This window comes from Choloepus didactylus, chromosome 15, assembly GCF_015220235.1.
Source record: "Choloepus didactylus isolate mChoDid1 chromosome 15, mChoDid1.pri, whole genome shotgun sequence".
Taxonomy (NCBI): domain Eukaryota; kingdom Metazoa; phylum Chordata; class Mammalia; order Pilosa; family Megalonychidae; genus Choloepus; species Choloepus didactylus.
The window spans coordinates 68,771,983-68,784,389 of NC_051321.1; positions in this window are offsets into that span (position 1 = coordinate 68,771,983).

Here is a 12,407-nt window from a genome sequence, read left to right on the forward strand (position 1 = left end):
TTACATCATTACTATAAAATCTGAAGGCCGAGTTTGCTGTGAATAAAGAATTACTCATGTCAATATGATATTTAATAGTAAATAGTAAACTTAAATAGCTGGTATCGTTTGCTAGGGCTGCCATAACAAAGTACCACACACTGTGGCTTCAAAAAATAGAAATTTATTGTCTCTCAGTTCTGGAGGCTAGAAGTCCAAATCAAGGTGTCATTCAGGATAAAAATGCTTCCTCTGAAGTCTAGGGTTCTCGCTATGGCTCACTAGCATTCTGTGGTGATCTTTGCCTTGTGGCATAACTCAATCTCTGCCTGTGTCACATGGCTGTCTTCTCTCCTGGTGTCCAAAGTTCCTGTCCTTGTAAGGAGGGCCTACCTTAATCCAATTTGACCTTATATTAACTAATAACTCTTCAAAGATCCTTGGGACCATATTCATGAGACTGAGGGTTAGGACTTGATCATATCTTTTGGAGGGACACAATTCAATCCATAACAGCTGGTTTTACTTCTACAGAGTCAAACAATTTTATGTTTTGACTGCACATTTAATTATCCAGCATCAGCATTCAAGTCCAGAGTTTTCACTGATACAATTAAATGCATTATTTATCATTGCCATCCCATCCTCGATACTCACCTGAAATGACAGTGGCCTGGAACTCTACATCAAGTTCCTGACTCGACAATCTCTATCTGTTTGCTTTGTTCATTTACTTGCAGCCTATGGCTTCACTTCCCCTGCAAGGTTGGGAGTCCTTGAATCCTGCTCCCAATTGGAGCATCAGATACTTAAGGTCCTGTAGCAGTAGAAAACCCTGGACCTTCAGGCTGTCAGAGATAAAGGAAAGGAGATAGGACCAGGAGAAGCTCATCATCTAGAAGGAAGAGAGGGAAACTGCTCAAGACCTGGTACCCTTTCAGGCAAACCTAAGAGGTACTAACTAAACTTGGAGGAGGAAAAGGCCACTCTGCTTCTCCCTGTCCCTTTGCCAAAGCACCTAACTTGGCCTAAATTATCTTGCCAGGCCTGGTAAATGCCTGAAGTTCCAACCAAGACAAAGTCTTTTGTTCCACAATTAGAGATAAAAGGCTTAAATAACATACTTGGGAGAATTAAATCTTGGATTGCAGGCAGAGTGTAAATGATATCAGATCTTTTCCCGTTTTGTCAGGAAAGACAAACTCCCAGAGCTGAGTTTGGGATGGAGATGGCATCAAGCAAGAAGAACGGGAAAAAGGCTGGAGCATGAGGCTTCTAGAGCAGGTAATGAAACAACATATAATTTATTACCACCAAAAATAGTGCAGAAGTTCCTTTCCAATTGTCTTTCAGTCATTCAGCAGACATTTATTGAGCACTTACTATGTGCCTGGCATCTGCTAGACACTGGGGATATGCTTTGAAATAGGACTGTCACCAACCTCAAGGAATTTATAATATATTAGGAGAGACAAAAAGGTAATTTTAATATAGTGTAAAAACTGCTTTGATAGGGGAAAGAAATCATGAGCACTGTAAAATTCCATAGTAGAGACAATTAACCCAGCTGGGCAAGGGGTCAGAGAAGAGAACCTGGAGGAATGATGTCTAGGCTGAGACTTGAAGAACAAGTAAGCAAAGTGGGAATCAGGCAGAGGGATGACAAATGCAAAGGCCCAAGAGTGAGAAAGGGCATAATGCTTCTGTGAGGCCTCAGGTGTTTTGTTACATGGCTGGTTCATAGAGTATATGCACAACAAATGAGAGGATAGAAACTAGGGTCAGGCCATGATGGGCTTTGTGTTTCATGCTAAGGAATTTGAACATCAACCAGAGGACAGTGGGGAACCATTAAAGGGTTTGACATAAGAGAATGACAAGATCTGGTTTCATTTCAGAAAATTCAGTGGGAGGGAAAGGTAGAGAATTGATTAGGATACGGATCCCTTAGGAAGCTATTGTGGTAATCTAGGTGAGAGATGACAGCAGCTTGAATTTAAAATGTGAAGGGAAGAGATTGGACTGGATTTGAAAATTACTCAAGAAGTATCATATACAGGACATGATGACTGGTAGACGGAGAACACAAAACACCCATTTGTTGTGTTTCAGAAGCTGAGGAACTTGTAGTACCATTCACCGAGACAAAGGAACAGAGAGAGGAGCAGGTTTCAGAAGGAAGGCGCAGATGAAGACATGTTGCATGTGAGGTGCAGTGGGATCTCTGAGTGGAGGTGTCCAAGAGGCAGATGGCTCTGTGACTCTAGAACTCAGGAGAGTGAACTGGGCTGGGGTTAGATCTGGGACTCCCCAGCCTCAAGATGTTTGTTAAACAAAGGGTGGGGCATGGATAGAACTGGTCTGAGAGAGAGTCCTTGGAGTGAGAAGAGACTCAGATCAAGGAGGATACCTGAGGAAGCCTAAATGGATGAGACAGGCAGAGAAAGAGAAGCCCAGGAAAGCAACTGGCAGGAGTCACCAGAGAGATGGCAGGAAAACTAGGAGTGTGGCATCACAGGGACCAAGGGGAGAGGACATTTTGTGGAAGAGGCTGCAGTATCTAGGGTGGACAAGCAATTAAGAGAAAATGCATGGAGGAGAACTTTGGATTTACCAAGGAGATTTTTGGTGACCTTATCTTAAGAGCAGCAGTCTCAGTGTGAAGGCAGAAGCCAGACTCCTGTGTGTGGGAGAGGAAGGTGAAAAAGTGGGGCTGATATAGGTAACACTTTAAGGAAGCTCAGTGGAAACAAGAGGCAAAAATAAAGGACAGAGAGGGTGACAGCTTAAAGACACACGGTCAAGAGGTTGCTTTTTTTCTTTTAAGATGGGAAGACAACCAAGTTGAAATGTTTATGGAATAGTGTTGGAAGGGAGAAGTCAAAGAGAAAGGGGTTAATTGTGGGCATAAGGTGCCTGAGGAAGTGGGAGGGATGGGATCCAGAGCCCAGGTGGAAAGCTTTGTCTTAAACAGAAGGGAGGGAGGGAGAAAAGGATAGTGGGTAAATGTTTAAGTGAGGCACAGGAGGTTGAGGGAGTTCCCATCTGATGGCTTCTATTTTCTCTGTGAAGGAAGAGACAGGTTTGTCTCCTGCCTGTGGTAAGGGTCAGGAGGACCTGATGAAAGGGGGGTCAGGAACATCACAGTGGAGAATGGGAGAGAGTTGACCAAGGTCAGAAGGATTGCCAAGCATCTTTAGGGTCCTGTTGCAATTAGAGTCCATGAATTTGTAAGGGGACCAATCTTTGGGGAGGTACAGCAGCAGCTCCCAGCAGCCTGGCAGCAGGAATGGAAAAAATGAATAGTCGGTTAGCATTTTGCATGGTAAGGGCAGGGGAGTAAGCAAATGTATTGGTCTAGGCTAGAGAGAGAAGGAAGTGAAAACAAGAAGAGACTGCCAGAGAGAAACTAGAAGGGTCACCCATTTATCGAGGGTCTACTGTTGCTCTGGCCATATGGGGGGAAACAGGAATAATAAAAAGATAGAGTGATAGTTCCCAGACTTGGCTGTGCCTGAGAATCCAGTTAATAAAAACAGAGATACCCTGGCCTCATTCTAGGGTCCAACAGGTCCAGGTGAGGGGTTGCATGTGACTCTTGTAAGGCCTAGTTTGGAAACCACTTGGACCAATGGAGGAACAGACAAGTCAACAGACATATGGAATATATAATATGGTATAAGTCCCTGACCCTGGTCTATACAGGTGCTGTGGGAGCTTAGAAGACTTGGGGGAGGGAATGATGAGTGGACAAGAAGGGAAATTACCTGCAGAAGCTGAGCCTGTTCTTGAGCATGCCTGATGCATCGGAGTTAGCCAAGCAAGGAAGGGGGAGGAGGCCAAGAAAGCTTCCCAAGCACAGGGAACAGCACAGGCAGAGGCAGGGCAGCCTGAAGTCACCCCACGCATGTGCAGAACTCCAAGACATTTGGTGTGGCCGGAGCAGAGGGTGTAAACAGGGGAGTGGTGAGCTCTCTCAGGAGAAGGAAGCAAGAACCAGATTGCGCTGAGCCTTGCTCATCGTGCTCCAGTTTCCATCAAAAGAGCATTTCTCTCCAACAGCCCACGGACTCCTGAAAAAGAGGCCAAGAATCCTGACTTTCACAATATATCACTTAGAAAGCAGGCTCCTCGGGGCCTGGAAAATGTAGACTTGTTGGCTGGTACAATGCATCAAGATGATCTTGGCAGGCCACTAGGTGGTGAGCGGTATTTTTGCTCTGATTGGAAACTAAGCATGACAGGCTTTTTCTTTATTTATTTATGTGTTTTTTAGGGAAAGGCGTATATCCTCGGCTCAGAGAGAATTATTGAAGGAGCCGCCCTTCTGGGCTCTGAGCCAAAACCAGGATAAGAGGCAGCCTGAAGTGATCAAATTTAAAGTACATGGACATAGTGGAGAGATGTTTTCTCCCCCAAATGGTTTCTCCTCCTTCCTTCCCCGGCCACGAAAGCCTGAAGTGGACTCCCACGCCCTGCCTCTCACTCCTCCTCCTCAGAAATCTCCAGGCATATATTTGAAGATAAACCACACAAACACAGACATTTCACTTGTTTAGCAAACCTAAAGGTCATGTTTGGTGGCTGTTGGAAGTCAGAGTCTACCCACTTAACTTTCAGCAGTCTCCAAAATATAGTAAATCTGGACTATTCTACAAAGACATAGCGACTTCGCTCTTAAACACATACTGCCTGGAGAACAACTTAGGAGTTTGCCATCCTGGACCAGTGTCATTGCCAGAGAAGACTCCAGGCTCCTTTGGGGATGCCACTTCAACTCTCAAGGGTAGAGAGCGCTTCCAGATAAGGAAAAGGAAATCAGACTCCCACAAGCCAGCCCAAGATTGCAAGGGGCTGTGGCCACCAGAGACCTGTTGACCCAGGAGCCAGGAAGAAAGCAGGGCAGTGTCCCCACACCGTCTCACAACATAGAGGCGTTCTCATTCCTAGAACGAGAAGAGAAGCTGAAACCAGGGGATGCAGGACCCAGGAGGAAGGCAGTGCCTTGCTTTCTGAAGGCACAAGCCCCTGACACTACTTCCAGCTAAGCCTTATCCAGTAGCAAGCCAGCCAAGCCCTGTCCTCATTAGGCAAATAGAAAGCAGAGGCTTAGTCTGAGTTCTGCAGCTCTACGTGACCCTGGGGACCATCTCCTTCAGCTGGAAGAGGAATTTCTTTCTTGCTCAAGGATGGAGGAACAATAGCCCATTCTGAGCTTTTGTAGTCCCTTTTTTCTAGCTCTGCTGGCTCTGTGGCCAAAATGAGTTTTCATTTAAAAGAGTCAGGCTCCTGGAAGGCAGGGTTTAATACCCTTAGATTTAAAAGCTGCCTTGCAAAGAGAGCTGGGAAAGGCTTCAGTCATGCAGGTTCAGTGGGAGTGACGATTTGGAGCCTTTGGGCTCAGAGTGCACACCTCTCTTTGTGGCACAGAGGGTCTTAGGTGATGCAAGTAGTGTCAGGTTGTGGGAACCCTAAGAATATTCACAGTGGTTAACATAAAGGAAGGAGTTTCTATATGTGGGACAGGTGTTGTGCTAAGTACTTCCCACTCGTGATGGCACTGGAGAAAGCCAGCAAGGCAGGGCAGGGGCACAGGAATGAATCGTAGAGCCTCAAAGTGGAAGGACCCTTAGGAATACCTCAGCCCACCCTTTCCTTTTGTAAATGAGGACACTGTAGCCTCGAGTGGGAAGGTGACTTGCACGGGATCACATGCAAATTGGCAAAACTAAGAGCAGCACCCAGGTTTTGGGGGGCCCCCAAGCCTTGGGTGGAATTACCCAGGAGTAGCAGCAGTGCCCACCTTGTGAAGCCCCTTCCCCAAGAATGTAAGCCCCGAGCCTGGGCAGGTGGGAGCAGCACCCAGCTTGCCCGACTGAACCTCTACAGCAGGACTCTAACTGGCCAACCAACATTTGAAAAAAATCTCTGAAATAGCAGAGTAAAAGGAACCCTATTAACAGGGCTTAATATAAGCACCAGGTTTTATTTTCAATGACCAGGCCCCTCACAAAGGCGGCAAAAATGCTGTCTCCTTCACTTGCAGCTCCAATAGTGCAGTTAGCCAGAATGTGGCTCTCTTCGTTCACTCTCTCTATACCAGCCTTTTCCTAGAGCCTGGTATCTGGTCTCTGTACCTGGCCAGGAGGCTGGTAGGTCTCTGTTTTGCAATCTGTTTTAAGAACTGGCTAAGAAGTTTCTTTTGAAAGCCTCGTGCAACTTGAAGTAGCAACAAAGGTTGCTCTTGTGGCTTTAAAAATGAGGCAAAAAATTGAGATTGAATATAGCACCTAAGTGTGGGTGACCCCAAACCACACACAAGTTTGATAGGCTGGTGGGTAGGAAGTGAAAAGTTCACCTTTCCCTTCCCTGTAACAGAGGACTGTTGGTTTTTTGCAGAGTTCTGCTTTTTTTAAATTTTTTCATTCAATAAAAATAGCTTGGTGGGACAACACATTATAGCATTCGTGGAAATAAAAACTAGGAACCACATCATAGGATGTTCTGCTCCAAACTTGGCTCTGGTTCCCCAGGCAGCTCCAAGTTCTTTCTGACTTATGCGGCAGCAGTCGGCCCGCGCCCGGTCCCAGGTGGGGTCTGGCCGGCAGGGAGGAAGGGAGGAGGTGGTGCAGAGGCATCAGCTGTTTCCTTTGCATCCTGGCCAAGACCCTTGCCTCGGCTTATAATGCAGCTTTGTCCCCTGTGCCTGCCTCCTGCACTGTACAAAGTTTCCGTCACAAAGGGTCGATTCAGGAAACCAAGGTTAGAGGCAAATGGGTCTTATTTGAAAATGGTGAAACCCAGCAAGGCCTTGGGCTTCCTGCACTGATTGCTCTCCCGGGGCCTGGGAGCAACCCAGCAGGGTGGAGAGGGGCAGCCAGGCAGGTTACAGGATGTGAAAGTGGGGACTGAGGTTAGGGAAAAGAATAAAAGGCTGAGACCAGAACACGCCCAACAGAGGGCCATGTGCAGTTCTCTGCTTAGGGTTTCCTGTGGGTACACTGAGAACATTATGTTCTGGCTGTGAACTTATCTGGCTGAGCCGGCTCACGCTTGGCCCCTGGGTCCTAGTGCTGCCCCTCCTGGGTCCTCAGTCCAGCTCACCAGCCCCCGCGTGAAGCAGGACCTGGAGAAGCCATTTCGACTGTGTCCTCCCTAGAGTAACCAGACTGTGAGCACTGATTCCAATTTATCCGCACTCCCAAAGCATCTTTGATGAGCTTGCCACTGTAACCCAATAGCAGCTCACGTCTCTCATTACATCTTCCAGATGACAAAACTCAGGCTCTACGAAATTGGAAGGAACCACAAAGATCAGTATTTATTAAAGGTGTTGAAGCCAGGTCTCCTATCACCTCAGGAATCACTTAAAAAAAAACAAACAAACAAAAAAAAAAAACTTATTTTGAAATAATTTCAAGCTTACAGAACAGTCGCAAAAATAATACAAAACTCATACAGAGAGTGCCAGCATACCTCCCTTCCTCCTAATACCCAGATCCACCAGCTTTTAATTAGTTTTGCCACCTTTGCCACATCACTCTATCTATCTAGGGATAAGTGAATTTAAGACATCATTTCAAACTCTTGAAATGAATGTGACCCTTTGCCTTAAAAGTTTATCTCCAGATGAGAATAAGGTGCCTTCTTAGTTAATCTTCCAGAACAGCTAAAAGCTCAGGCATCCAACGCAGAGTTGTCCCGGGGAGCCTTAGCCTGCACAGCCCTGGCATTCCCCCTGCCTGGTGTGTGAGCTGCCTTGAACTTCTGCCATCAACCCGTGTGCAGTGCCAACCCCAGGCCCTGGATTGCTCTGTGTCTGTGTAGGGTCCTGGAACTCGGAGGCATGTGCTGGGCCCCAGCCCCAAGTAGCCAAGAATGAATGGACCAGCAGAGAGGGAGGAGAAGGGGATGGAGGTTCTCTGCTTAGAAGAGGGGTTTCTCCAATTGTTAAAGTGGGTCACAGGTCCACTTTAACATTCCTCTGTTAGATTATAAGCTTCTCTTTCCAAGTCATCTTTGTATCCTGTCCAACCACACCCTTTGCTTGGTGTGTGCTTGTCCTTGATAAACAGTTGTTGAATGACCTGAATGAAAGTCACTCACTGGAAGGACTTGCCTTGAGCTGCAGTCACTCAACAATTGCACGCTGAGCACCTACTGTGTACTAAACACTAACTGAGACAATGGACACACAATTGCTAAAAACAAGTATACAAATAAACGAAAGGCAGCCTTAGTCTGTCCCTCCTAGAGATCACAGTTCAGCAGAAAGACATTAAATAAGAACCATCTCATGGACCACAGTTACCCAAGGGGTAGTCCAGGGTGCTGTGGGTGAGCACAGAGCCAGGAGATCTAACGTAGGCTGGGGGGACCAGGAATATCTCCTTGAAGAAGAGATCATTAAACTGAGTCCCAAAAGGGAAGGAGGAATCAGCCAGGTGAAGAGAGGTGGGAAAAGCATCCAGGTAGAAGAAACAGGGCTTGTGAAGACCTGGGATTGAGAGAGCAGTGGCTCACTAAGAGCACTGAGAAGGACTTCTGAATGCCACCAACAGGAACATCTTCTAACCTTTATTTCAGGGGAGAACCCAGGCATCATTATGCCGGTGAGAAATGAACTTCTGTAGCCTTCTCCAGTCCTGAGGAAACTGGAGTGATCCTAAAAGATGACTGGGGCACATAAAACATCATGGGGCAGAAAAGTCACAGGTGTGGCAGGAAGGGGCAGGCACTGGTCCGGGCACTCAGACCCTGGGCTAAGATACTTCCCACCTCATTCCGGACCTCAGTGTTCATGCTTGATATATGCTCAGGATTTAGCACAATGCCTGACACTCGGATGTAGACAAATTAATGACAGCCTGGAGTTTCCATCTCTAAGAAGATTCCTTCCAATGCTAAGATTCTGGTCTGAGACCCACGGTCAGACCTTCCCAAGGTTCTTTCAGTGACAGAAGTGCCATGAAAGGAAGGAGCACAGTGCCCAGCACCCCCACAACAAACGTTTGTTGAATGAATGAGTGAACAGCCAATGAACGAGTGAGAGAATGCCCTCCTTGAAGTCACTATAAAAGCTCTGACTGATCCTAGCTTCTCTCAGCAGCTGCTGTGGTCTCTATCACTCCAAACCCACCCCAGAGGCCATCATTTGAGGGGAAAAAATGAACCCTAAAATTTGCTTTTAGACTCCATCTAAGAGGAAAATGTAAGACAACTCTGTATAAAGAAGAGAGGCGGTGTGGGAAAGAAAGAAGGAGTAGTAAGACTTCCAGTCTGAAAACCAACGCACATTCTCACATAGCACTCCCTGTCTTCTAAACAAAAGCACACCAGATGCCCTGCCCCTCTCCAGGGAACAGCTCGAACTCGCTGGGACTTGCTGGCAGAGCTCTGGAAGTGGACAAGTGCTCCCAAAGCCATCATGTTCCCTGCTGGCCCTGAGCCGGGCGGCTACAGTAAGGGCAAGAGTTCCCTTCGAGGCACACCCTCAAAGGCATTTTCCCTCTCCTGTGGGCCTCCAAGCCAGCCCGCAGAAGCCTGATTCATCTCCAACCGCATGGAAACATAGAATTAATTCTGGCTATACCCTGGGTAAGCGAGGCCATTATGGCAACCAAACCACCACTTACAGCATTATTTCGATGGGAAAATGTGTTCTGAGCTCCAAGCGACCAAATTATAAGTGGAATGTAGGCACACCCAGGTTCACATCCCAGTTTTAACACTTCCTGACCATGTGGTCATGGGCAAGACTCCAGCCTTCCCAGCCTCAGTTTCCTCCTTGGTAAAAGAACGCCTACTTTAGAAGGTTGTAGTGTGGATTAAATAGAAACCTGTGAAAGTACCTCCAGGTCTCCCACCCATGGCAGATGTTTCCCCACTTCGTTCCATAAAGGGCTTTTCCAGAGAAGAGCAGCTCAGGGGAGAGAGACCCTTGAAAACAGCCCAAGCACAGTTACTCAGAGGAGGGTACTATCCAGCTCTTTACGAGGCGGTATTACCACTCAGACTTAGGGACTCAGAGCAAGTATTTATGAGATAAATGAGCTGCTGTCTTAGAAATCACAGAACATTCCTCTGTCTCTGACCTTCTCCAGGCTTTCACTGGCTTATCTGAGCCAAGAAACTTCTGCCCTCTTATCCCCCCCATCTCTCCATGAACAGCATTGTTCTGGCTTCCCCTGTTCCACGTCTTAGGAGGGGGGCTTTGCCTCTGGAAGGGGCCAGAGGTCCTGGCCAGGGGCCCTGGGGCTTTCTGGATGTTAGCCTAGCCGGCCAGCAGGCAGCCTATGAGAGCAAGCAGGTGGGGGGGCAGCTGCCCACAGCTGGGGCAAGGACCCGGGCGCGCCACCGTGTGGAAAGCAGACCTTCTCTGGCCCAGGGTTTGGCTGTCACCCCTCCTTGCTCTGTTTGTTTCCCTGCTGCAGCCAGAACAGTCTGTACCCAAAGGATGGTCCAAAGGGCCAAGGAATCCGTAGGGTCCTAAAGGTTGACTTCCGTCCTCTCTTTCCCCTCGTTCTCCAAAAGGCCGAGTTTCCTGGCCGTGGGCTCCTTGCCCCCAGCCCAGCGTCAACGGGCCTCCCCTGGGCTGCACTGTGCCTCCCAGGTTCCACCGCCACTTGGTGCCACCATCCCCATAGCAGGCCCCCCTTTGAAACCACCGAGCTTTCTCCACCCTTCCTCCATGTTCCCCACTTCCAGGCAGTGGCCAAGTCCCATAAATGCCCCCTCCCTCTGAAGTACTTCTCCCTGGGTCTCCACCGCATCAGCCAGACCCCAATTACTGCAGCAACAAAAAACAAAAACGAAAACAATTCTTGTGAAAGTAATATGTGCTCATGGTAAAATACAACAGTGCAGAAAGTATAAAGTGAAAAAAATAAAAGCCTTCCCTCCATCTCTCAGGCATAATTTCTGTGAACAGTTTTCTCAGGATCCTTCTAGATGTTTACCCTGCATGTTTAAAGTGTGTGTGTCTACAGAGGAGTGACCTCTCTTTTTTTTCCATCAGAATGGGATTACAATAGATGAATGATTCTGCCACTTGTTCTTTTCACCTAACAAAATATCTTGGTCGTCTTTCCGAAATCCACCTCACTCTTTTTAACCCTGCATAATATTCCATTATTTGGACGTACTATACATTTATTTAACCAGTCTCCTATCAACGATACTTAGGTGGTTCCATCTTTGCAATCACCAGCTAGTTGGCTCTCTGTCTCCAGTCTCAACTGGAGAATTTGCCCTCCACACCCTGCCAGAGAAACACCTCCAATAGCCAAGCAGCCGGTCATTCCCAGCTTAAACATCTTCGTGGGGTTAGGGCTGTTCGCCAGGCATCTTATCTCTCCTCCTAGACCTTAATGCAGGGCCTGGCCTGTTGGCCTTGACGCTCCTGGCACGGAGCACTCCAGGCCTTCCATTCCACAAGGTTTGAGCCAGTGGACAGAGGTTCTCAGGCCACACAGATACTGTTTCTTTTCATATGTATGTATTGGGAATTATGAAAGCTGGGCCTTGTGCTGGTTTGGGGGGCTCCAAGACAAAACAGATACAGTCCTTGGCCTCCTGGAGCTTGCCATTTAGTGGGATAGACAGGCACTGGACACACACACAGATAAGTAAATTTACAATTATAAATGGAATGAGGAGAGAAGAAAGCATGGGAGTGAGGACAATAAGGAAAGGCCTCTCTAAAGAAGTGCAATGGAGAGAGAGCCAGTGCATGCCAGCAGATTTGGGATCTTTTTCCCATTCTAGGCAACTCTGGACACTTCCCCTTTATTCTCCTAAAGTCTGTACCAGAAGGGAAATCCCCCTGCCAGTTACAACTTTCTGTGACAATAATTAATGCTATCAAAGTTCAGGAGAAGCAGAGTCCCCTACCGCCTGGGAGGAGCCAGGAGAGGTCACCAGCTGATTTCACCTTGACCTCGAGTCACATGTGTGTTCTAGTTCCATTCAACGCTGGACCAAATACTTGTTGAGTATTTATTACATGTAGCTAACACTGGGATAAGGGTGTGTGTGTGTGGAGGGAGAGGTGTTGAGTGTCTAAAAATTAAATACATGATCTCTGAAGGAGTTTTCAATCCAATGGAAACATAAGGCCCAAAATAGGATCATTTCAATATAGGACATTGAGCAAGAAGTGCTCTGTGTGGACGGAGCACTGGTTTCAGAGGCAAGGAGGCCCAGGCTGGACTCCCTGCCCCTCTCCTCGGCAGGCGAACATGGAGCTTCCCAAGTCTGGTCAAGGAGGGCTTCCTGGAGGACGCTGTGCCTGAGACAAACTTGGAGAGCCAGTCAAGTTAGAGCTAGAAGGTGGAACGGGCATCCAGGAAGAGTCATCAGAGGAACGTGGGAGCAGTGCTGGCAGGGCACAGGAACCTGGGCGAGGTCAATTATAGGGGTATTGAAAA